General features: G+C 45.6%; 1 long non-coding RNA gene across 2 annotated transcripts in view; it reads right to left on the reverse strand.

The window, feature by feature from the left end:
- Positions 1 to 25,333, reverse strand: part of LOC115864872 (uncharacterized) — a 115,892-nt gene that overhangs the window by 11,133 nt on the left and 79,426 nt on the right. For both annotated transcript variants that reach the window (XR_009562763.1, XR_009562762.1), the window contains exons 6-8: positions 17,345 to 17,496; positions 4,558 to 4,650; positions 1,752 to 1,828 (exon numbers count right to left, since the gene is read on the reverse strand). This is a non-coding gene — a long non-coding RNA (uncharacterized lncRNA). The remainder of the gene's footprint in view (positions 1 to 1,751; positions 1,829 to 4,557; positions 4,651 to 17,344; positions 17,497 to 25,333) is intronic.

Here is a 25,333-nt window from a genome sequence, read left to right on the forward strand (position 1 = left end):
GGGATGTCTTGCATGGAACCCAGGGATCTCAGGGAGCCAGACCAACCTACTTTCCCACCCCCTTCCTCAGCCTTTGCATTCCAGCCACATCTGTGCCCTTTTACACCTTGCTGTCTTTCCTCTAATTTAAAAAAAAATTAGAATACCTCTTCTGGGACTTCCCTGGTGGCGCAGTGGTTAAGAATCTGCCTGCCAGTACAGGGGACACAGGTTCGTGCCCTGGTCCGGGAAGATCCCACATGTCGCGGAGCAACTAAGCCCATACGCCACAACTACTGAGCCTGCACTCTAGAGCCCGCGAGCCACAACTACAGAGCCCGCGTGCCACAGCTACTGAAGCTCACGTGCCTGGAGCCCGTGCTCCACCACAAGACAAGCCACTGCAATGAGAAGCCCGTGCACAGCAACGAAGAGTAGCCCCTGCTCGCTGCAACTAGAGAAAGCCGGCATGCAGCAAGGAAGACCCAACACAGCCAAAAATAGATGGATAAATAAATTTATATAAAAAAGAATACCTCTTCTTACTCTGGCAGTCTGACTGCACTTTCTCATCCTTCAAGAACTGGCTCAACTCCTCTGAGGAGCCTTCCAAGACTGCAACACTCACCTCCCCAGAAGAGTTTGCCTCTCCTCAGAGCTCCCATGGCAGCGGTGGTGGACCACTAGCACATACTTGTCACTTGGCATTGCTAATCGCTTCTCACATGTCCTTCCCACGGGACACCAAGCTTCCGAGCTTCTCCATGGAGAGAGGTCTGAATCACACTCGGAGAGAAGCTCTTGGTCATAGACTCACACAATTTTGTGTTCCCAATGCCTGGTGAATGCTTAGGAGATGTGGTTCAATCAATGAACACCTGATTCAAGAACAGCGTCTGAATTTCTGGGAAAATGGGCCTGTAGTTTACAGGGACCTCAGGATTTTATCCTGGGTGTAGGGAATAACAGATGCCTGGAGAGACTGACCAGATGCCGTGAAGCTCAGGACTCTAAACACGTGCAATTCTCAAAGAAGTGCCAAACTCGGGTGCCTCTAGGCACCCCTGGCCCACCCTGCCATGGCCACGTCTTCTCCTGCGTCCCCAGTCATGCAATAACTCACGGTCTTCTTGCCTGTGAGTCAAGGTCTCTCCCTTTGTTCCAGTCCTGGAAATCCCTCCACCTCTTCTAGGAAGCCTCTCTTGCTGAAATGGGATGGGGGAGACAATGTGAGCTTTCCCAAAGCTCCAAAGTGAAAGAGCCTTCCCCTCCCTGGCGTTTCAGATTAACTGGTAGAGGGAGTACAGGGAAGCCCAGAAGAGGCCAGGTTTTTCCTCTTAGCCCCATTGTAGCAGCTGATTCCCTAAACGCTTCATTAGGATCACCTGGGCCATTTGTTAAATATACTGCTTCTCGGATCCCTTCCGGACCTGCTGAATCAGAATCTTCAGGGCAGTGGCCTGGAACCTCTATTTTTCACAAGTACCTTGGGTATTTTTGTTTTTTAAACACCAGACAAGTTAGAAAAACACTGTGTTAGAGCTTAGGTGCCAAACATAAATAAGCTTCTGTGAACTCATGTGAAAGTGCTATGTATTAATCATCTTCGTAGTGAAAATTTGTTGAGCACTTATCATGTGCTTGGCACGATTTTAAGCCATTTATATATATGAACACATTTATTCTCTATAACAACCCTGTGAGGTAACTACTATTATTATCTTCACTTAACAGATGAGGAAACTGAAGCACAGAGAAGAGAAGTAACTTACCCAGGGTCACCCAGCTGGGAAGTAGAGAGCTGGGATTAAAATCTAAGCAGACTGGATCCCGAGTTTATGCTCTTAACCTATTGACACACAGAAGATTAGCATTACTAGAGCAGGGGCATGCTGCTACATGCTATAGACGATGAGCAAACATTCACTGAAAGGAGAAATTGGAAACAGACATAATGGAATGTTTGATTTATTACCCTTTCCACTCAGAGACGGCCAGTTCCCTGCCATCAATAACTTGTTCACTTTTACAACATCCTAGGGGAGCAGCCCTGGAGTCAGCAGTGCTCTTTTGATTCTGCAGTTGAAGAAATCAGGCCAAGGAGGACCAATAGGCAGACTTCTGCGGGGACACCCACCTCCATCCAGCTGATGGCTGGGGAGTCTACCATCTAACGCTCTGCATCCACAGGCAGGGTTTCATCTGTGGGTCCTTTTTCCCATTACATCACTGACTTAAGGCCAGAGGGATCTAGTGCAATAAATACTTATGGAAATATGTAAATCAGATAACAGTAGTGATAACCAACCAATAGGATGACAGTCCTAAAGCTGGCTTCTGTCACCATAACATCTCACTCTCTGGCATCAGGTAAGCTGGACTGTATCGCTTTGGGACCTTTGGTCAGTGTCCCTGTCCACCTCCTCTCATGGCCCCTGGTAATCCAGATGAATTCCAGAACATGTTCCAGTTGCTGCAGGCTGGGGGAATCACCCCCGCCCTAGGAAAGCATCAAGGTCTTGGGGCAGGGCAGGCTCAGCTGCACAAAGGCCCATAATACCACGTGTCTGAGCAGAGACTGCAGGACTTCTTTTCCTTCTCTGGGTCACTGAGAAAATGCCCGAGGGGAGGTGAGAGGTGGGTGGGGCGGGGGGGAATGAGCTCCCCAGCTGGGCTGGCACCTGCTCTGCTCCAGGCCCTGGCCTCTGCTGGGCTGTGTACCTGGAGCCATTCTGCCCATGGGCAAGCAGCAGGATATGAATCTCTTCTAACTCCCCTGAGATATCTGAGGCAGGGGTGGGGAGAGAGAAGGCAGTCTCACCAGTGAGAGCTGACCTACCTTTGTACACCAGGCCCAGCCCTAACCCAGCAGATGGCTGCCTCTGTGGTGCGACTGAACAGAAACCCGAAGGCCCACTGCACCTTGGCTCTCTCTGTGCCTCATTTGTCACCGTTATGACCATTAAGTCCTCCCTGAGAAGGCCCCTTTTAAATGCATCCTTAGGATCCGAGAGTGAAGCTTTTCGTGGTGATGAACCCAGGAGCCCATCTCAGCCCCCATGTTAGGTAGCTGGGATGGAGCAGATGTGGGTGCTCAGAATGGGACCAGCAGAAAGGAGCTGCAGGGATGCAGGAGGAAGGCAGGGGAAAGAGAAGTAAAGGAGCAGAATTAGAACTTCACAACTGGGTCCCTATACTGCCCCAACCTTTCTATCAGAACACTGGTTTAGAACTCTGGTTGCACATTAGAATCAAGTGGGACACTTAAACGAACACATGACTACCCCCTCCCACCAAAACCCAGCTTCTGACTTCAGTGGTCCAGGGCACACCTGGCACCAGTATTCTTTATGGCTCCCCAGGAGGTTCAGATGTAAGCCAGGGGTGCCCCCCGCCCCCTGCCTACCCCCACCTTGAGGGTGTCTGCCGGCCTCACACTCTGGCTGCTGCACCATTTACTCCTAGGCTAAAGGTGGGCCCAGCTTCAGTCTGTGGAAAAAAGCAATTTCTTCAGCTCTCTCTCTAATTGCTGAGCTAAAGACCTCCACATGGGGCTTCCCTGGTGGCGCAGTGGTTGAGAGTCCTCCTGCTGACGCACGGGACACGGGTTCGTGCCCTGGTCCGGGAAGATCCCACATGTCGCGGAGCGGCTGGGCCCGTGAGCCATGGCCGCTGGGCCTGCGCGTCTGGAGCCTGTGCTCCACAACGGGAGAGGCCACAACAGTGAGAGGCCCGCGTACCTCAAAAAAAAAAACGAAACAAAAAAACCCCTCCATATGGGGAGAATTTGCAGCCCTGAAGTTCTGTGAATCTAGCCTATGAGCTCCATGACGACAGGGACCACACCTGCCTTGTTTTCCTGGGACCTCAACACCTCTTAAGAATGGCTGTTTCTTAGCAGAGTGCTAGGACAGCTACTCATGTATTCCTGAAATCTTTTGATTTGGGAAAGCTCATTGCTGCAAGTGATCCTTAACCTCCTCAATAGAAAAATGGGTTTAGCAACAATGAAGTTTACCTCACAGTGTCGTGACGATCAAGTGGGGTTGGTATGTGAAAGAGTTTTGGAAAGTCTGATTCAGCTGCAAAGTGTTTCATTGCCTCCTTGCTCTACCACATGAGCTCCTATTCATCCTTTTAAACCCTTTTCAAATGTCACTGCTCTGTGAATTCTTCAGAAGATTAACCACACACCATACACATAACTCTATAAGGCACTTATCACTTTCTATTCAGTGTGATGTTAGTCAATGGCTACTGAGCTCTTCCTATGCCAGGCACTGGGCAAAAGGTTCACTGCAATGATCTGATACTTGTTCATCCCCAGCACAAGAATCAGAGCTGCCGAAGGGCAGAGGCCATACGGTAAATCTATCTATCCCTCGCAACGTCTAGAAGGGTTTTGCTTCTGGGAACTTTTTAGCAACTAAGATTATGTGTTTCTCAGTCTTGAGTATCTCTTGGGTATCTATAGAAAAAGTGGGATTTTGGAGTTGGGAGGAGAAGAGAGAGCAAAGGGGATGGTGAGTGGAAATAGACAGTTTCAGGATGCAGGACAAAGGATGGAGGAAAAGTTACCTAGGCCACATAAGGTCACTTGAGTTGAAGAGTCAGGCTGCTTTGGAGTGAAGACATCACTGGCGGAGGGCCCAGACCATGTAGTCCCGTGAACTGAGGAGAGGATCAAGGAAGAACCAGTCAAGCTTGGAGGGAAGGTTAAATAAAGACAACCCCGAACTGGATCCTTCTGAAGGTTGAGTTTTTCTGCATCCTTGAGATCCCAAAGGGACCCAGTGGAGTGAGACAATGTCTCAGAATCATGAAACTGAAAGGCATCAACTTTAATTGGAAGAAACAATAAGTATCTTATTGTGTAGGGTAGCAGCAACAGAGTTTAATTGATTATAAGCCTTTGATTAGAACTTCTGATGGAAGAGGTTTCCAGCGAAACCAGTGTCAACACTGACAAAGACAGTTTCCAAAGTGCATGCCTCAGACATGAGCTCTGCAAGATGTTAATAGGAATTATGTCAGATAGGGACTCGTATGGTCAATCAGTTTGGGAAATGCTGGGTTATGCGAATTTAAACCCAAGTTTCTCTCTTTTTTCTCTTTTTAACCCCAGCTTGTCTCAGAATCTTAAAATGGGAATATACCTTGTGAATCTCCAAGAGGGATATGTAGTATTTTCTATATTAGTTTTAACACAGGACTTCCCTTCTCTTCCCTTTTCTGTAGCACAATTCATAGCAATAGTGTTCCATAGAACAGACTTTGGGACACGCTGCTGTAAACTAATCTCACTTGTGCATATGGCAGCTGTACAAATCCTAAATAGAACATCAATGAATCAAATTCAAGAGTACATTTAAAAATTTCTCCAGGAAGGGCTTCCCTGGTGGCACAGTGGTTGAGAGTCCGCCTGCCGATGCAGGGGACACGGGTTCGTGCCCCGGTCTGGGAAGATCCAAACAGGAGAGGCCACAACAGTGAGAGGCCCACATAACCGCAAAAAAAAAAAAAAAAAAAAAATTCTCCAGGAAAAAGTAGGTGTGATCCTAGAAATATAAAGATACTTTAGTGCTAGGAAATTATAATGGTAATTTCTAACATTAACAAGTAAAATAAGAAAAATATGATCATCTCAACATATTATGAAAATATATCTGAGAAGTTTCAATATCCAATCTCGATTTAAAAGACTAAAAACTGGGCTTCCCTGGTGGCGCAGTGGTTGAAAGTCCGCCTGCAGATGCAGGAGACACGGGTTCGTGCCCCGGTCCGGGAAGATCCCACATGCTGCGGAGCGGCTGGGCCCGTGAGCCATGGCCGCTGAGCCTGCACGTCCGGAGCCTGTGCTCCACAACGGGAGAGGCCACAACAGTGAAAGGCCCGCGTACCGCAAAAAAAAAAAAAAAAAAAGACTAAAAACTAAGATTAGAAAAATAGTTCCTTAATCGATTGAAATAATCCATAGTAAATTAAGAAAAATCACTGATTTTACTGATATTATTTAACATGGTTCTTAAAGTTGTACAGTGACTCACAAAATTATACATATGAAGGAGAAGATAAAATTATTATTTGCAGATGGTATAATTATCTTCCTGGGAAAAGGAGGGAGTCAATTGATAAAGTATTAGAATTATTTAGAGAGTAAGGGTTAGATGCAGGATAAGTTTTCCAAGTCAATAATTCAAATCAGAAGCATGTAAAGAAGAAAGATCCCAATTTCCAACAAAAAATTAAAAATATTAAGAAACCTCAAAAAGAACATGTAGGACCCATCTGAAGGAAATCTTTTCACTTTAACATATTAAAGAAGATCTAGGTCTGACATACAATATTTCTGGACGGAAAATTCGAATATTGTAAAAATGCCAATTTTACCCAATTAATTTATAAGTGCAATAAACTTGCAACCCAACAAGCAATGGCTTATTTATCACAATGAAGCTAAAATTCACCAGGGGACTTCCCTGGTGGTACTGTGGTTAAGAATCCGCCTGTCAATGCAGGGGACATGGGTTCGAGCCCTGGTCCGGGAAGATCCCACATGCCGCCGAACAACTAGGTCCGTGCATCACAACTACTGAGCCTGCGCTCTAGAGCCCACAAGTCACAACAACCAAGCTTCTGTGCCACAACTACTGAAGCACGCGTGCTTAGAGCCCGTGCTCCGCAACAAGAGAAGCCCCCCAATGAGAAGCCCGCACACCGCAACGAAGAGTAGCCCCCGCTCGCCGCAACTAGAGAAAAGCCCGTGTGCAGCAACAAAGAGTAGAAGCCCGCGTGCAGCAACAAAGACCTAATGCAGCCAAAAATAAATAAATAAATTTAAAATTCACCAGGAAAAAGAAAGAGTTAAGAGTAATTTTTAAAATGTTTAAAAAAAGTGATGATGGAGAATTCGAGCCATCAGGGATTAAAGTTGATTATAAAACAATAATAATGTCAGCACTGTGGTACTGAGGGAGAACTGGCAGTCACAGCAATGAAACAAGATAGCGTTGAAACAGGCCCTAGAATGTATATATGTATGATATATCCATGCATGCATATACGCATATACATTAAGACAAAGAACTGGAAGGGAATAAAGAGTTAATGGAGGTTTGTCTGGGTGGTTGGATTACAGGTTTTGACTTTCTTCTTTATATTTTTTGTACTTTTCAAATTTTCTGTGATGTAATGTGTCAATTATCTAATCATAAAACAATACACCTTGTGTGTGGTGTGTGTGTGTGTGTGTGTGTGTGTGTATATGCGCGCATGTGCGCACAGGTGGACAGGTGCATGCTTAAAGAATGCACTCTCTTCAATATGGAAATCCCCTGGGACAGAGTCCCCTTTTTGCTGCCATGCCCAAATCTCTGTCTTTCTGGTGTGAGCAGCTTTGAGTGAGGAAGGGGTGGGACTGAGGAGCAGGGGTGAGGGTGACAGGGCCTCTGAAGGGAGGAAAGGGTGCAGAGCAGAGCCAGCAGGGGTGGTGGGGATGAAAGCTGCCAGCTTCGCAGTTTTGCCCGAAGCCAAGAATTATGAAGTCAAGAAAACAACAGAAAGTAGAGACCTATTTGTCTTGGCAGAGGAGCTTCGCTCTGAGGTTGTAACAGTGCCCTGAGAGTTAAGTGATGGTGAGTGGAGAAAGAGATCTTGACTTGATCTGCAAAAACTGTGCCCCGGGATTTCAATAAAGGCCCCAGTTGAAAAGATTTAGTGGGATATTTGTAGAAAAGTTGGCCCTAAACCTGGGTGGGTGCTAGAGTTGCTGGTAAGTACCCGTGGTCACCTGCAGCTTTCTGACTGAGGAATTGCTCTGAGAGCCATCAATGGGGATGGAGAGATACTATAGAGACCCTTGTTACTATGGCAGCTGCTCAGAGGACCACCCTCCATCTGCCCGGGAATGGCACGCTATGCTGAGGCAGGGCAGCTGTGGAAGCAGATGAACCTGCCTTCAAAAGTCCTGCCTTATCCACTTGCTGGGTGACCTCGTGCAAGTTCCTGAAACTTTGCTGGCTGCAACGTCTCCTCTGTGGAATAGAGACAGTCACCCCTATTCCCCTTTACCTCCCAACTGGGACTTTCTGAAACATTAGTTAGGAATTCAAATTTGGGTCAGAGGGAAAGGAAGAAGAAAAATGAAAAGCCTAAGTAGCATTTGAGCAAAATTTCTCTCTGTGACCCCAAACAGACTTTGTTAAGTGCTGTAATTTCTGGAATGGCAGCCCTGGAGGTGGTGGCCAGGCAGTCATTTGAGGGTGGGAGTAGGTAAGAAGGGAACACTTGGGACACTGCTTCTGGATCACAGGACACTGGGCTATGCTGCCCTTTGGTTAGAGAACCACAGGCTTTCAGAAACGGTGGGGGAGGTCTCAGTCTAACAGCGAGAGAGGAGGAGCTCAATAACTGGCAGCCAAGATCATGCACTGAGTTAACGTAGATGCTTAGATGAGGCCCCAGCATCGGGCTCTTTCCTTGTCCACCCAGTGTGCCTTTGGTCTGGGAAAAATCACATAAAGATGCTGTCATCACAGTGTGGCTTCCTGTTCCTTTCTCTTGGTTGCCTGGGACTATTATTTTAAGTGCCAAAGGAAACATTCATGAGAACTTTGAATCTTCCTTGATTTTAATTTTCTTTTGAAACACAATTTCAGGGAAATACCTAAGTCAAGATGGCTTTGTAGGACGATCCTTTCAGGATCTTCTGTTCTCAAATGCTGAGTAAAGACAGACTAGAAATAAGAGAAAACCAAAAAGGCACAGGAACACGTAGATGTAAAACATCCCAGTGTTCAATGAACAGCACAGGACACATGTATACACACTACTATATATAAAATAGGTAACCCACAGGGACCTACTGTTAAAGCACAGGGAACTACATTCAGTATCTTGTAATAACCTATAATGGAAAAGAATCTGAAAAGGAATCTATCTATCTATCTATCTGAATCAATTTGCCGTACACTTGAAAGTACACCACAACATTGTAAATCAACTATACTTCAATAAGGAAAAAAAAAACAGCACAGGACACAAACCTGTGAGTGGGGGTAGGTGAGGCTGGGGCATGGGGCTCTGGGTCTGAGAGCAGAAGAGGGAAACTGGCCATTTTGGCTCCTTTTGACATAATGGGGAGTAAAAGCACCCCAAGTCAGGTAGGGACAAAGCCAGGCCCCCTATGTGGGACCAGAGAGCACCCCCCTACCCGTGAAATGAGACTGTAGGGAAGCAATGGCCATGGCCTGGGCGGCCACCAGCCAGAAGCTGCCATCCAAGGGAGGGAGAAGGAAGCAGACCTGGCCAGGTGGGCAGGTCAAGGGCAATGCCAGCACCTTGCCAGAGTCTCTGCCCCCGAGAGAAGCCAGACCATCAGTAGTAGACTTGGTCGTTAACTGGGGCCGCTGGGTCAGAGAGGAGGCAACACCACGGTGACAGAGAGGGGGGAACAGAGAGGGAGGAAGAACGCACAGTGAAACACAGCAAGCTCCAACTCCAGAGCCACCTGCAAACCTCAATTCCAAACCAGGAGGCAAGGGGATGCCAGGAAAGACGGTCACCAAAATCAGCAAACAGAAGTGTTTCAAGGGGATATAAGGAGAAAGAAAGTTGAAAACCCAAGACATTTGTAAAACAAAAAGCAGGCAGATAGGAGGCAAGACCAGCTGGGTATGAAGAAAAACCAGCTACAAATTCTGCTAATGAAAATGTAGTTATTGATAAACTCAATAACTACTGTCAGGTTTAGTTGGGTACAGTTGAAGAAAGACTAAGACAGAAGAGAGCACCGAGGACCTCTCCCAGAGTGTCACGAAATATATTTTTTTATTAAGATTTTATTTTTTAAATAAATTTGTTTATTCTATTTATTTATCTTTGGCTGCATTGGGTCTTTGTTGCTCTGTGTGGGCTTTCTCTAGTTGCGGCGAGCAGGGGCTACTCCTTGTTGCGGTGCCCAGGCTTCTCATTGCGGTGGCTTCTCTTGTTGCGGAGCATGGGCTCTAGGTGTGTGGGCTCCAGTAGTTGTGGCACATGGGCTCAGTAGTTGTGGCACGCAGGCTTCAGTAGTTGTGGCTCGTGGGCTCTAGAGCACAGGCTCAGTAGTTGTGGTGCACAGACTTAGTTGCTCTGTGGCATGAAGGATCTTCCCGGACCAGGGATTGTACCCGTGTCCCCTGAATTGGAAGGTGGATTCTTAACCACTGTGCCACCAGGGAAGTCCCCACAAAACATTTTTAAAATGGGAAAGAGAATGTCTGAGATGTGTAGGCTTAACTGAGAGACGCTAATATATATATGACTGGATAGGAGTTCCAGAAGATGAGAATGGAGGAAATGGAGAAGAATTATTTGAGGAGATCATGGCTGAGAGTTTTCCAGATTTCAAATAAACACATACTGAGCAACACAACGCAGGGCTCCACCAGGTGGGCCTGCGGGGAAGCTCACCTCTTCCTTCAGTGGATGTTGTTACAGGCACTATCTCATCTAATGCTCACAGCCACCTTCTGGGACAGATGTGACAGTTCCTGTTTTCAGACGAGGAACCTGGGAGACCCAAGGGTGGGCAGGCTTGCCTGATGTAATTTGGTCACAAGTGGTGGAGCTGATCTCAGGCAGAAATCTCCAAGTTGAGATAGGGTGACCAGCTTGTCTTGGTGTGCCCAGGACCGTCCTGGTTTTAGCACAGAAGGTGCCATGTGTAATGGAGCCCTTCAGTCCCAGGCAAACTGGGATAGTTGCTCACCCTGGGTTAAGTGCATGGACTTTGGAATTTGATAGACCTCAGGATGAGTTCCATTTCTTCACTTCCTGACTGTGTGTCCCTGGGCAAATTATTTAACCACTCTAAACCTCAGAGTATTATCTGTAAAATGGTAATAATAGAGCCAACGTGCAGATTAAATGGTGATTCACTTACAGCTCTTAGTCCTATACCTGGCACCTGGCAGGCACCCAATGAATGGTAGCTGTTGTTATTGATATCATTATGTGGACAAAAACGTTGCCTGCCATTCGGTAAACAAGGAAAGTGTCCCGCCACCTGCCACTGCAACCAGCCCTGATGGTGCACCCTGAGGGGAATTCAGGATGGAGAAAAACAGGATACTGGCCCTAGATAGTTAGGATGCTTATCAAAGGAATAATTTCAGTGAGCCCAGACTCTTGTATCTTCCCACACATAGAAAAGCATTAAAATCATTAACTTGAGATATTTGTTTTTGTCATTAGAAGTAATCTTTGGCTCTTCAACTACATCAAAAACCCCTACGTATCCTGGTTCCTCCCTTACCTCTTTGGAACAGTTTCTCAGAGCTATCTGAGAGGCTGATTCCCAGGCTATAGTCCTCGGTAAGGTCTCCAAATAAAACAGAACTCTCAGCTTTTTGTGTGTGTGTGTTTTTTTTCAGTTGACAATTACTACACAATTTGTATGTTTCCCACTATGATGCTCCACCTGTATAGAGCAGGGCCAGCTCCCAGAGGCCTTGGATGCCAGGAATAAGGGTATGGATGTCATCTTTTAGGCCAGCAGTCCTAAAATCTAACTGTACATCAGAATCAGTTGGGAGTTTTGTTTAAGACCTAGATACCTAGGACACATCGTCAAAAATTCTGATTCAGCATGTCTGGAGGAGGGCCTGCTGGTTCACAGTAAGAAGTCTCTGAAAATTGTTTATATACCACTGAAACTTTAGAAAACATTATAATCAGTGTGTTGGCCAGTTTTGCTGTCTATGAATGCTTTGAGTTGTGGCAGGCCTTAGCTGCGGTCAGATCGGCAAAGTTAACTCAAGGTTAAGCCCTCTCTTAGCCAAGACAGGAGAAAAGGCCATTGTTTTGTTTTGTTTTGTTTTTGTCTTTGTTTTGTTTTGTTTCTTGAGGCTTGAGCTTGCAGGAAGGTGAAACTATGAAGCAGCTTGTTGAGGCCCCCAAAGATTTCTAATGAGAAGGGCAAATGCATAATTCTTGTTCCTCTGTCCCAGGGCTGTGCTTCCCAGACCACACTCCTGGCAGCTGTCCCAGGCTCCCACCTCTGCAGAGGAAGGCATTCCCTCCCCATGACCTCATCAGAATGCATCCCCGCCTCAGGCCTCCTCACCACCAATTCTTCATCAACACAGGCCCCTCCTGCAAACAGAGTGGGCACGGTACAGTCTGTGTTCTTTAACCCTGAATCTTCAAGATGGGGACCTGCTCTGGGGCGTGAATCATCCTCAGAAACAGTCTGGCTTACAGCAGGTTACTTAAGTATTTGGAGATTGCAAAACAGCAAACAATATACTTTTATGCAGAATATCTGTGAACATTTTCTTAAAGCAAATTAGCAGACCAAAAAAGCAAAATAATTCCTATTTCCACCCTTTGCCCTTCAAACTGACATAAACAAAAAGGAAATCATTAAATCAGACCTCACGGCAATGAAGAGATAGTGCCTTATCTTGTTTTACCAAGAGGACTTACATAACTTTGAATAACTTCTTCTCTCATGGCACACTGGGCATTATTCAGGGAATGAACATCCTGCTAAATGATAGTTTAGAAATGCTGTATAAGTGAGAAAACTCCAAACTGGGAGGTAGAGAGATGTGGGTTTGTCACCAATGGGTCCAATGACCTTTGGCAAAGGCCATCTCTCTCTGGGTAGAGGTTCCTCCTCCATGAGAGGGGGTGGGGTGGAGTGGGAGGTGACTAAGGTAGGTGTTGGTGGGATTAGTTTAGAGTTGTGTGGTCCAGTGCAGTGGCCACTAGTCACAGGTGGTATTTAAATGTAAATTAACTAAAATTAAATAGAACTAAAAATTCAAAATTTCAGTTGCACCAGCCACATTTCAAGTGTTCAAAAGTCATGTGAGGCTAGTGACCACCATATTGGACAGTGCAGATAAAATATTTCCATCGTTGCACAAAGTTGTATTTGCAGCACTGGCCTAGATTGGAAAGTATGCAATTCCATTCTACCACTTTCTTCATATTGTGCCCCTGACAGACACTGCTAATCGATCACAGTATTCTTTCCCTCTGCATCCTGATGTGTCTTCATTATCTTTCTCAGAGATCCTGGAATATGGTGTGAGACAAATTTTGTGCTTCCAGGGACTAGATCTGAGTTCTTAAACTTTTTTGTCCTGTGGCCCCTTTGGCAGTCAAATGAAATGTATGGATTCCCCTCTCAGTAGAATGTTGTTAAATGCATGAGACAAAATACCAAGGATTACAGAAGAAACCAATTATGTTGATATAACTTTCAATATAATCGAAATAGAGAATAAATACTTGACATGATAATAGATACGCTTCTTTACTAATGCATCAAATGAGATCTGGTGGCAAGTAATTTTTTACTTATAATGTTATCATTTTGCTGTAATTTTGAAAATAAAAGATTATTTTGAGATTTTTGCAATATCTATAATGAGATATGAAAAATAAGTACGACTTCTTTGGTGAAAAAGTCACAGATAGTGCCAACACTATTGTGGGGTGTTACCTTTATCTGTAATTCAAGAAAATGCTAAATTTCAGTTAGTAATGAAAATAAAGATTTAAACCTTTTTCATCCAAATGTGTGCACTCATTGAATTCTATCCACAGATCCCTTAGAATTCCATGGACCCTGCTGAGGAGTCCCTGAACTAGGTGATCTGTGATGTCCCTTCCAGATTTGCCATTTTGTGGCCACATAAAATAAATTTCTCCAATTTGTTCATGCATGTATGGAGGGTCAATGTGCCAAGACTGCAGTCCTTAATCATGATTCCCCTTCTTCGAGAACATTCCATGTAGTTGGGAAGATATGGTGTGGGGTGATGGGGAGGTCTGTTAGGAATGGGGAGGAGAGGGGAGCAGGGAATGAAGAAGGGGATCAGGGGAATAATGGAGAAATCTCTGTCACCTCTGTCATCTCCTGTGGTGAAGATAGGAGGACAGGGGTTAATTGTCACTGCTGACTGCAGCTGACCACAAAGTCATTCCCTCCACGAAGAACGCAAAATTAATACCATGAACTCAACATGTGAAGCTAGAAAACCAAATGGTTAGCATCTGGAGATGACACCCCCTCTTCTTAGTGTCCTCCTCCCCAAAGGCCTTTTATGTCATGACCTTCAAGACTTTTTGGACCATTTGATGTCTTTTTCAAAACAAATGGAATGACCATTAGTGAAAAAAAAAAGGAGCTTCTACAAACACCAGTGACAGTGAGGGGATAACTATTTATGGCCTGGGCTCTAAAACCAACATATTCTCATTTCTTACGGTACCCGGAGCCAGATCTATGCCAGTGAAAATTAATTTACACAAGAATTTCTTTTCAGTTTATAAGAAACATGTGCCTGCTACTTTCTTCTGGGAATTCTGACAGATCACAAATTCAGTCAAACTTACAAAAATTAGCTGGCTGCAGCAGAAATACCCAAATCAAACCTGATTTCCCATTAATCAACATTTCATGATCTTGGAGCCGAGCAGGAAATCTATCTACAGTCTCTCCTCTGGCAGAATACGCTCCCATACCAGCCAAGGAAAGTCCGTCTCTTTCTCTGACAGGGAATGCATTATTTCATTCCTTCAGCCTTTTGTCATTCATTTACCGATTCATTCATTCATTCATTTTGCACGTAAGTACTTTTAGTTACTGTGTTTTCAGCCCAGGATTAGACATTACAGGGATGAGAACTAACATTTATTGGGCACCTTCTGTGTGCCAGGCACAATAGGATATTTTTTCTCATCTGTTGCCATCTTTAATTCTCACAACCACCCTAAATTGTTGGAATTATTATCTAGTACTAGATATGAAGACCTCGAGGCTCAGAGAAGTAAAATAATTAACTAGTTAATTAATCAGCTACTAATAAGGAATTTCCTACTTAAGTAATTCCCTAGAAAGGAAAAAAAAGTATGATTCTGATTCTCCAGGGGTCTAAATCCAGATGGGGAGACAGTACTGATACAGCTACAGTTAGAACTACTGATATGAGAAATAATAAAATAGCAATGCAAGATACATTGATTACGTTTTGAAATGAGAGAAGAGATAAGAAAGGTATAGGGATCACTGTGGTCTGGGATGGTCAGTGAAGGTAGGCTTACATCAAAGGATGGGAAAGACGAGGCTATTGGGAAGGGGATGAAAGAGGACATTCCAGGGAGCGGGGTGGTGGTGAGCAAAGGTCCAGAATCAGAAATCAAATGTAGTTTGGAGGTGGGGTGGAGCATGCCATGAGGATACAGACCTGTTACAGTGAGGATATTTCTTAGCACAGTGCCTTATGTGTACTAGATAAATACTTGATGAAGGAACAACCAGATGCATAAGAGAATGGAAGAGTGTGTGGCTGGGAACGGGGCTGGCTAGATGCGGCCAGCCTGGGTTACAGAGGGCTTTGTCAGGCTGAGGAATGGTGTGTCCACTCCTGGGAACATAGTGAAATCCATTCCCCTGGAATCTAGACCACACAGGACTTTGGAGAGAGATTTGGTCTGGAGAGAAGGGGATCAGATGTTTATTCCTGATTCTTTATTTGTAAAGCATACCTTAGAGGCAAATATGTTAACATCATGAAATCAAAACCCAATCTAACAAAGAGCTCAGGTAACCAAAAAAAAATTTTCTTAAGTATAATCATGTACAAGAAAACTAAACATCCATTGATAGAAGAGTGGTTAAGTAAATGATTAGGCAAGACTGGAGATAGGACGACCAGTTAAGAGCTGCTGAGAGCTGACAGTAAGGGATGGAGAAAAGTGAACGGATTTTAGAGATATATTGGAGGTAGAATCCCCAGGACATGGTGACTGATGAATGTGAGAGATGGAGAGAGTGGTGTCAGGGATAATTAATGCCTGTGTTTCTGGCTTGGGCAACTGAGTGGATAAAGGTGCTATTTACTGAGATGCGAGGACACTGGCGGAGCCGGTGGAAATGATAAATTCAGTTTTCAACACGTTGAGCTCGAGATGTGACCAAAGATACTCATCACACAGTTGGTTATATAGGTCTGAAGCTCAGGAGAGACGTCTGAGCTAGAGACGTAGATTTAAAAAGCACTGGCTTATAGCTGGTAAATGAAGGTGCGGAGATGGACGGGGTTGCCCTGGCAACACGTGTAGAGTGAGAAGTGGTCTAGGACAGAGGCTTGAGGAACCCCAACATTTAAGGGGTGGATAGAAGTAATGAACCCCAACATTTAAGGGGTGGATAGAAGAATGCTCAGAGTGGAGACAGATAGGGAGCAGTCAGGGAAGTAAGAGAAAAACCAGGGAAGGGAGATTTGTGGTCAACAGCATCAGATGGCGCTAAGAGGTTAGAAAAGAAAGGGACTTAGTGTCCACTGGATTTGGCAATGAGAAGGTCATGGGTGACTGTGGTAGGGACAACTCCCATGGAATAGTGGGGACTGAAGCCAGTTTAAGTGGTGTGAGGAGCGATCGGGAGGTGAGAAGTTTAGCCAAGCTGTTTAAGAAGCTAGACTGTGGAAGTGATAAGAGATATAAGGTAACAGCTGAAGGGAAACAGAGGATAAGGAAAGGTGGTGTTAGGATGGGACAGACATAAACACCTTTAAATGCTGTTAGGAGAAGAACCACTGGAAAGGACATGGAAAAGACCTGGAAGGACATATGCTGAAATGTTAATAGTGATTATCTGTAGATTCTGGAATCAAGAGACCTCTGAATGTCCGAAAACAGTCCAAATAGTATTCACTGCTGTTTTGGTATTATCTATTTTATTATTACAGAATGCTCTGGAATGCATCAATTTACACATAGCTTCACTCAAATATGCAGAGATTTGATGGATGGGAATATCCTGCTGCCTGACTACGCTGGAAAGCAGAGGAAGCATTTGCAATGATCAACACTGGTGGTAGCCAGCATCCAACATGGCCCCCGAGGATCTACATCTCCTGGTACTCAAGCCTTTGTATGAGCCCTTCCCACACTGAGTCGGGGCTGCCTGTGTGACTAATATATATCGTACAAATGACAATTAGGACCAAGGATAGGTCCTAAAAGGCACTACCACTTCAGCCCTGGTCTTTATCTTTTTTTTTTTTTTTTTTTTTTTTTTGCGGTACGCGGGCCTCTCACTGTTGTGGCCTCTCCCATTGCGGAGCAACAGGCTCCAGACGCGCAGGCTCAGCGGCCATGGCTCACGGGCCCAGCCGCTCCGCGGCATGTGGGATTTTCCCGGACCGGGGCACGAACCCATGTCCCCTGCATCGGCAGGCAGACTCTCAACCACTGCGCCAACAGGGAAGCCCCAGCTGCTATATCTTAAAGACACTCAGGATGCCCCACAGAAAGGCCCACATGGAGGGAAAAGGCACCTGGCCAAGAGCTAGCATCAACTCACCGTCATAAGAGTGAGCCACTTTGGATGAGGATCCTCCAGTCCCAGTCAAGCCTTCAGGTACAGCTCCAGCTGACACTTGGACGGCAACTTCAGGAGAGACCCTGCGCCGGAGCCTCCAGCTGAGCTGTTCCCAAATTCCTGACCCACAGAAACTGTGAGAAATGTGAAATGATTATTGCTGTTTCAAGCTGTTACATTTTGGGGTGATTTGTCATGCAACAGTAAACGACTAATGCAGGCACCTTGCACACTTTATGGGGCCCATAGGAGGCTTTATCCACTAGACAACAGTCTGGATGCAACGGCATTTCAAAACAGATGTACTGATGTGTGTTAGGTGTGAATAATGGGCCACATGCTCAGACATCCTTCTGTGTGTGGAGCACCAACTCTCCTACCCCATCGCACATAAATGGACAATACTGGTTGTTTTGCAAATAATATTTAATACTTAAGTGTTGTACATGACTCAAATGTGAGTCAAGAGTGTGTGAAGGCTTTGTGATGCTGTAGTTTCAGGATGTAATTTTGGTGCAAGTGGACTTGAATAGTTTCAAATTGTATAATTAATGATATTCCATTTCCATGACAACTACTAATTAATCCTGCCTGTTAGTGTGAACTTTTAGCCTGTGCGAGTTTAAGTCCTCCTAGCTGACATGGGAGAGCAAATTACCTTAGGCTTTCATTTTTTAATAAAATGACTGGCAGTGGAAGGAAGGAAGGGGTTGAGTAGGCAGTGGGGTGCTACTCCCTGGGAACCAGTGGACCACGAATTCAGCATCTGAGCTTATCAAATCCCCTGAGGTCAGGGGATAGCCCTTTTCCACCTGTTTTCTCATTGCTGGCACACTACCTGGCACATAATACTGGCTCATTAAATATTTGTTGAACAAATAGCAGTTGAATAAATCATAGTTCCATTCATCCTCCCCTCTCCCTCTCTGTACTCTTAGAATTTAACAGAAACTCCTTAGAAGGTTTCAACCTGTTCCACCTCTGCAGAAGCTCACTGAGGGAAAGCGTTTCACATGGGAGTGGAAGCATTTTTCCAGGGCCAAAGACAGTAGCAATCTCCCTTCCCCCTCCCACCTCCTCATGACCCGGGAAGTGAAACTGGAGGGTGTGGAACTGGAATCCTTCCATAGACTCCTCTCCTCTCTGTCAGCACAGTGCCTGGCACACAATGGGCCAGGCACACATCACTGACTGATTGAATAAATGAAGCACCAGTGGGAAAGTCAGTCACCGATAGCCATAGTGGCAGTGTATCCAAGCAGGACCCTATGGAACCTTCCCAGAACAGCCTTCCTCACCCATGTCCTCTGCCTGCCTCAAAAACTGTAGCCTCCTACGCTTCCCGGAGTTCCAAAGAGTACATTTAATCAGAGAAGTTGAGAAAATGAAGAAAGAAAGGAGAACAGGCAAGGAAGGCAAAAATAAAAATAGTTTAGCCATTAAACAAAGTCAAGGACCTTTAGTTCCTCCTCAAGGGCTAGAGATAATATCCTGAGCCACGTCCTTTGAGCTGTTTTGCAGAGACTGAAACCCTCACCAGGTGGAAGAAGTTAACTGTAAGCTGACCACAAGCAGGGAGACCCCAGATGGGTTGGAACCAGAAAGTTGATGATGTTGACCCCTGATTACCTCACCATCAACCAATCAGAAGACTGTTCATGAACTGATCACGTACCCCCCAAACCCCTCCCTCACCCTGTCTTTAAAAACCCTTCCCTGAAAGTCTTTGGGGAGTTGGGGTCTTTTAAGCATTGGCCGCCCTGAACTCCTTGCTTGGTGCCTGCAATAAACACCGCACCGTCCTTCGCCACAACCCGGTCAGGAGATTGGCTTTACTGCATAGGCAAGTGGACCCAAGTTTGGTTTGGTAACAGCAGAGGCTTGGGGGGGGGGGTCTGAAAATCTAGTGAAGAGTCTCATTCTCATCCAGATAGGCCCTCCTGGTTTCATTTTGTGGCCCGGGGGTAGAATGTGGCACCTGGAGACACTTTGGCTTCCCAAACAAGCTTTCCTCCTACTGTCCTTTGAAGGGAGGCAAATCTCCCTCAGGGCAGTTAATAGATTTGTGGCTGGCCCTGGTCACTGTGGTCATTTCCAGAAGGAAACAAAAATAGTTCTCCACTCCCACATCCTGACCAGTGTAGGGCAGGCAAGCCACTTGCCAAGCCAGACAAAGACATTCCTGGCTCCCTCTGGGGCATTCTTTGAGCTCATCACCTGGGCCTGATGACAAGAAGAGGAACTGTTGTTGTGGGACTTGAGGGCCAGGGGGCTTTGATGGGTGACAGGGAGGATCCAGGTCACCCTGCTGCGACCACCAGCAGCTCTTTAACTTCCATGATGATTTGTGGATCTGTCGGACAGATGGATGGCTGGAGATTGGCAGGAACACTTGTCCTGGATTTCGGTAGATTGGGGACACTAGGCAGCCTGTTGCTGGAATATTTGTAGCAAGAACACTTGTTTATGAAACGAGATACCTTTTAATAACCAGCTCTTCTTGCCTCTCCGTTTATAAATGATGGAGGCAGCTGGTCCTGAGAGAGGACAGCATAACACAGCAATTAGAACAATTGTGTGTCCAGACCAGCCTAAGGCTATGGATGAGTTGGGCAAAGCGTGTTTCTGATGTTCTCAGGTGCCCCTCTGGGGAGCATATTTTGAGCCCACAGATGCTTCTGTGCTCACTCCCTCCTCTGCTCTATCAAAATCTTCTCTCTATAAAGGCTCTGCTATCAGTCATGGACACTGCAGTGAGAATTAAAGTCATGCAAGGCTTTTCTCTGAATGTGCCTCTAATGAGTTAAAGTCTCATCTGTGAGTGGTGGTCTGCTTTGGTCTATCAAAGGCCACAGTGCAAATCTTGATTAATTCAAAGAAATTCTGGTGTTGATACTTTAGAAAAAAGAAGTTAAACAGTTTTTACTTTTTCGAAGAACTTTCAAAGTACACTCATAAACTTTTCCACCTTCTTGTAAATTTGGGAAGTAAGCTGGATAATTATTTTTATCTTCATGTTGCACAGAAGAAACTGAGGCAGAGCGCTTAAATGATGTGCACAAACTCCAGGACGCGTCCATGGGCTGGCACTGGCATGAAAGAACTCAACTCAGGATGAACGTCTTTCCAGGGACTATACATTCCTATGTAGGCCAAAGACAGCTCCACACATTGGCTGTCTCTTCCATGTGCTAATTGCTTTATGACTAGCTATCACTTAATCCACACAACAGTCCTTGGAGGGGGGGATTTGGTCCCCCTTTCACAGATGTAGGCATGGGGGCTCAGAGAATTTAAGCAATTCATCCAATTTCTTACAGCCAGAACGTGGCAGCACTGAGATTTCAGTCCAAGTCTCTCTAACTCCTAGCTGTGCCTCCTGCTCTTAGCAGGTCATTTAGAGACTCCCCACGTCTCTCTTAGTCCCTGAGCAGAGGGGGATGGGAACTGCACAAGAGGCTGTTGCTCCAGCTCTGATGGGGGGAGGGCTCCTGGGGACCTTTTCAAGTCTCTGTGGAACAGCAAGTTCCCATGCATGTGAAGATCTGCTGAGTTGGATGTTAAAAAAAAAAATGCACCGTTAGCTTTTTGAAGCCACATCACATTTTAGTGATTTATCATCCTATAAAGGCAGAGGAGGGCAAAAACAAAATATGGGAACAAGTGGTTTCCTATGGAGAGAAGGGACTAGCCCCTGCCGCGTTGTTTGTTTATATAGGACGGCAGATGGAATTCCTCTCCTGAATGCCTCCGGCAAGGGTCTCCATCCTCTGAATTCCTCTTCTGTGCTATCACAAGACAGGGAGTCTCGTAAAATCAAGAAAGGGATTCAGTGTCTTCTGCTTCACAACCCTCTCCCCACCACCAGAAGCCTATTGATTAGAAAGGAAAGGTCACAGCCCCTCTAGCAAAGCTACCCAGCAATTCATTGAAATAGTCAGAGCTTCTCCCAGCCCATCTACTTTCATTTATAAAACTTACCCAATGTCCATTTGTATGAGGTGTCATTTATATATTCACACACATAAATATATACATAGTATATACAACTCATCCTCATCATAACTAGCTAATACTTGGCGACACTTACGATGCCCCCAAGCACTGCTCCAAGAAATTTACGTGTAAGAACTCAACTCATCCTCATACTATCCCTATGAGATAGGTAATTTATGATGCCACATTTACAGATTTGGAAAATGAGGCACAGAGAAGTAAAATATCTTGGCCAGGGATATACATAGGTTTGAACCCAGTCCTCCTGAATGCAATGGATTGCTCTTACCCGTCGTTAAAAAGCACCTCCAAGATCGGAAAGCCTGACTAATGGAAGTGTGGACAAATGTCTGGGGAGAGCAGAGCAGGGAGGGACCACCTGCCTGGGAGAGGCCCGTGGTGAGAGCAGTTTTCATTGAGGAAGGAGTCTGTGAACTGACAGCCTACCTCTGCTGATAAATTCTTTCCTGCCCTTATGGTCGATGGCTGCCCCTTATTCTCTCCATGGGAATGGAGTAACAACGAGGTTAGTATTAGCAGTAGTAGTAGCAGCAGCAGCAATGCAAGTGGCAATAATGATGCAATGCTTCATCTACCCAGCCCTGTGGCAGGGGTCCAGCGCTTTAGATCTGCAAATTTCCTTGATCACTGAAACCTAATCTTTTAAGGGCAACCTGTGTGTTGGCTGCAGTCTATGTTATGTTACCGAAGCCCCTCAACAATTCTGTGAGGTGGCTCTTGCTATTCCCATCGTGCCAATAAGGAAACTGAGGCTCAGAGGTGTTAACTTGCACACTTCAGTGGCCTGGTTAGGATGGAGTTGGGTTTGAATCCACGTCTGCGTGAGTTTCCCACTTCCCCTTGCTACCATTTTAACAAAAATCTTTCTAAAATATGCTTCACCGGTACGTACTTTCCTTAGTAAACATGGAGCAACACAATCCAGCTTCTTCTTGGTGCTGCAAGGCCATCCCTGTGAACACAAGCCACTGTCTGCAGTATGTGCTCGAGCACTAAGGAAGGACCTAGTAATTGGCTTGAGCCATCACTTACTTGGCCAGAACGGCTCGGTTGCCCATTACCTCCCCAGAGATCCTGCTAGGGATTATTAAGTTTTATGGGGTGATGGAGCTTTATAGCCCTATAAATAGCTCGGTCTGTCTTGTTCTCAGAGCTGTTGTTTTTTCAGATTCCCACCTTGTGACCTTTTTTGTTCTCTGTCATCACTTCTTGAAGCCAGTTGCCTGCACATCTATTTCCACGACTTCCACGCACTTCCCCACTTTCTGTTTGGAACTGAGCGTGGAGCAGAATCAAGATTGCCCATGGAAACCAAGGACTGTGGGTTTTTTTTTTAATTTTTTATATCTTTATTGGAGTATAATTGCTTCACAACGTTGTGTTAGTTTCTGCTATACAACACAGTGAGTCAGCTATATGTATACATATATCCCCATATCCCCTCCCTCTTGAGTCTCCCTCCCACACTCCCTATCCCACCCCTCTAGGTCGTCACAAACCACTGTGCTGATCTCCCTGTGCTATGTGGCTGCTTCCCACTAGCTACCTATTTACATTTGGTAGCATATATATGTCAGTGCTACTCTCTCACCTCGTCCCAGCTTCTCCTCCCCTCCACCCTGTGTCTTCAAGTTCATTCTCTACGTCCGCATCTTTATTCCTGTCCTGCCACTGGTTCATCAGTACCATTTTTTTAGATTCCATATATGTGTGTTAGCATATGGTATTTGTTTTTCTCTTACTTCACTCTGTATGATAGACTCTAGGTCCATCCACCTCATTACAAATAACTCAATTTGTTCCTTTTTATGGCTGAGTAATATTCCATTGTATACATGTGCCACATCTTCTTTATCCATTCATCTGTTGATGTACATTTAGGTTGTTTCCATGAAGGACTGTGTTTAAAATGAAGTAAAATACAATCTGTGCCCATGGCAGAATGAGCCCTTTGATTGGGCTTCCCAGAGAGCTTCCTGATTTTTTTTTTTTTTTTTTTGCAGTATGTGGGCCTCTCACTGCTATGGCCTCTCCTGTTGCGGAGCACAGGCTCCAGACGTGCAGGCTCAGCGGCCATGGCTCACAGGCCCAGCCACTCCACGGCATGTGGGATCTTCCCAGACCAGGGCACGAACCTGTGCCCCCTGCATCGGCAGGCAGACTCTCAACCACTGCACCACCAGGGAAGCCCAAGCTTCCTGGTTTATAACACTGTGTCATTGGCACAGACAGTGACATTTCCACAGTTTGACAGGTCTGCAAACAGAAACTCAAGGATATGAACTGGCTTGCTTAGACTCACATGAACTCATGAACTGGGGTTTGAAATCAGATCATTTTAATGCCTAGCTTCCTGCTGTGCCCACTGGGTTGGTTGGCAGCGTGTAACAACGGTCAGATGCTTCTAGCCACTCATCTTTGGCTTCACTGGGACAGTGACTTATCTAGCAAGGTAGGGTTAAAAAGGTCCTTGAAATCAGGACTCATACACTTAAAGAACCCTCAGATAACTGTCTCAGCTCAAAAGCATCTCTCTCATGGACCCTGAAGCCACTCCATGAGACACTGATGGCCATTGGAAATGTTTTTATTGGGGGGAGGGGGAGGACAGTAAGCCACTAAGCTACTATAGCTCGTTAACACTTTAGCAATAATTAATTTATCATTCATTCATATGCCAGGTATCAAGTATCCTGGCCTTTAAGGTTCAAATGAAATACAGTAAGCTCAACCTCATTCCATGTGTGGTGGGAACCTCCCTCTCCCTCCTAATTTTTCCATGGATTCTGGTGGGGAAGGGAGCTTGAGCTTTTCCTCATCACCGTGGGCTGTGAGTGCCAGGATCTGATGAATTAATTCTGTGGATTCCCCATACCTGTCCTCTCTGGCTTCACTCCAGATGTGCAACACCGCTCCATTTCTTTGATTTCCCACAGAAAAAAATGATTCATACAAGGTTTCTATAAGTGCAGCATGTGTCACTGAAGATTGAGGATATGGTAAAACATGGTTCCATCACACCCTATAAACTCCAGATTCAAATATCAAATTCTTCTGCTCTTAAAAAAGTCCCTTGGCCATTTCTACTGACCTGGGTTCCTGCCATGTACACAGACTCTCTCCCTTCCTCTTTTCTCTCCTCTGTTCCCCTCAATTCTAGTTCATTTCTTACGCTAAGCAAATAATCCTGTTCTCTCTAACCTCTGTCTCATCAAGTAACATTTCCTCGTCCACTGCACATTCGGCCATTCATTTATTCAACAAGGATTAAGCAATATTCACTATGAGGCACCATGCCAGGCACAGCTGAAGATGCAAAGATGAATACGACATGGGTCCTGAGACCAAGGAGCTGATAATCTAGTAGAGGAGATAAGATACACACTGGATAACCAGAACATAAGGTAGAATGTGCTAAGAAGTTGAAGCATGTGGGGAGAGAGGCCATGCTGTAGGTGACCAATGAACAGGGTACAGGTGGCCTTAGATCCTTCCTGGAAGGGGGAGGAAGAGGTCTGAAGCCTGAGGCAGCACAACCTGGGTGAAGTGCAATAGCTGGGAACCAAGGGAGCTGAGGGGTTGGCGGGAAGGACTTGAGAACCTGGGATTCTGCACCCAAAGAAGGGATCAGGGCACAGGAAGCCCTTAGAATGATATTTCTCCCTCCTACCTCCACCTCCATATCCTGACTCTCTTATCAGGCTGGGCTAGAGCTGGGTGAGAAGAGAAGTGGGCTCTCCCCAGGAAGCATGGGTTGGACGACTTGGACTCTCTGATAAGAGCAATGGCCAAGGTCATCACTCACAATTCTGTCCGTGTAACTATTAGAGGAAGCACCTGGCACACAGTAGGTGCCCAATGACTATGAGCTAAATGAATGAATGGAGGGTGAACAGGACTGAAAACGGCTGTTTGGGTTTGGTATAGGATATAATTTATCCTAGTGAAAAGACA

The sequence above is a fragment of the Globicephala melas genome, chromosome 2 (assembly GCF_963455315.2).
Source record: "Globicephala melas chromosome 2, mGloMel1.2, whole genome shotgun sequence".
NCBI lineage: Eukaryota > Metazoa > Chordata > Mammalia > Artiodactyla > Delphinidae > Globicephala > Globicephala melas.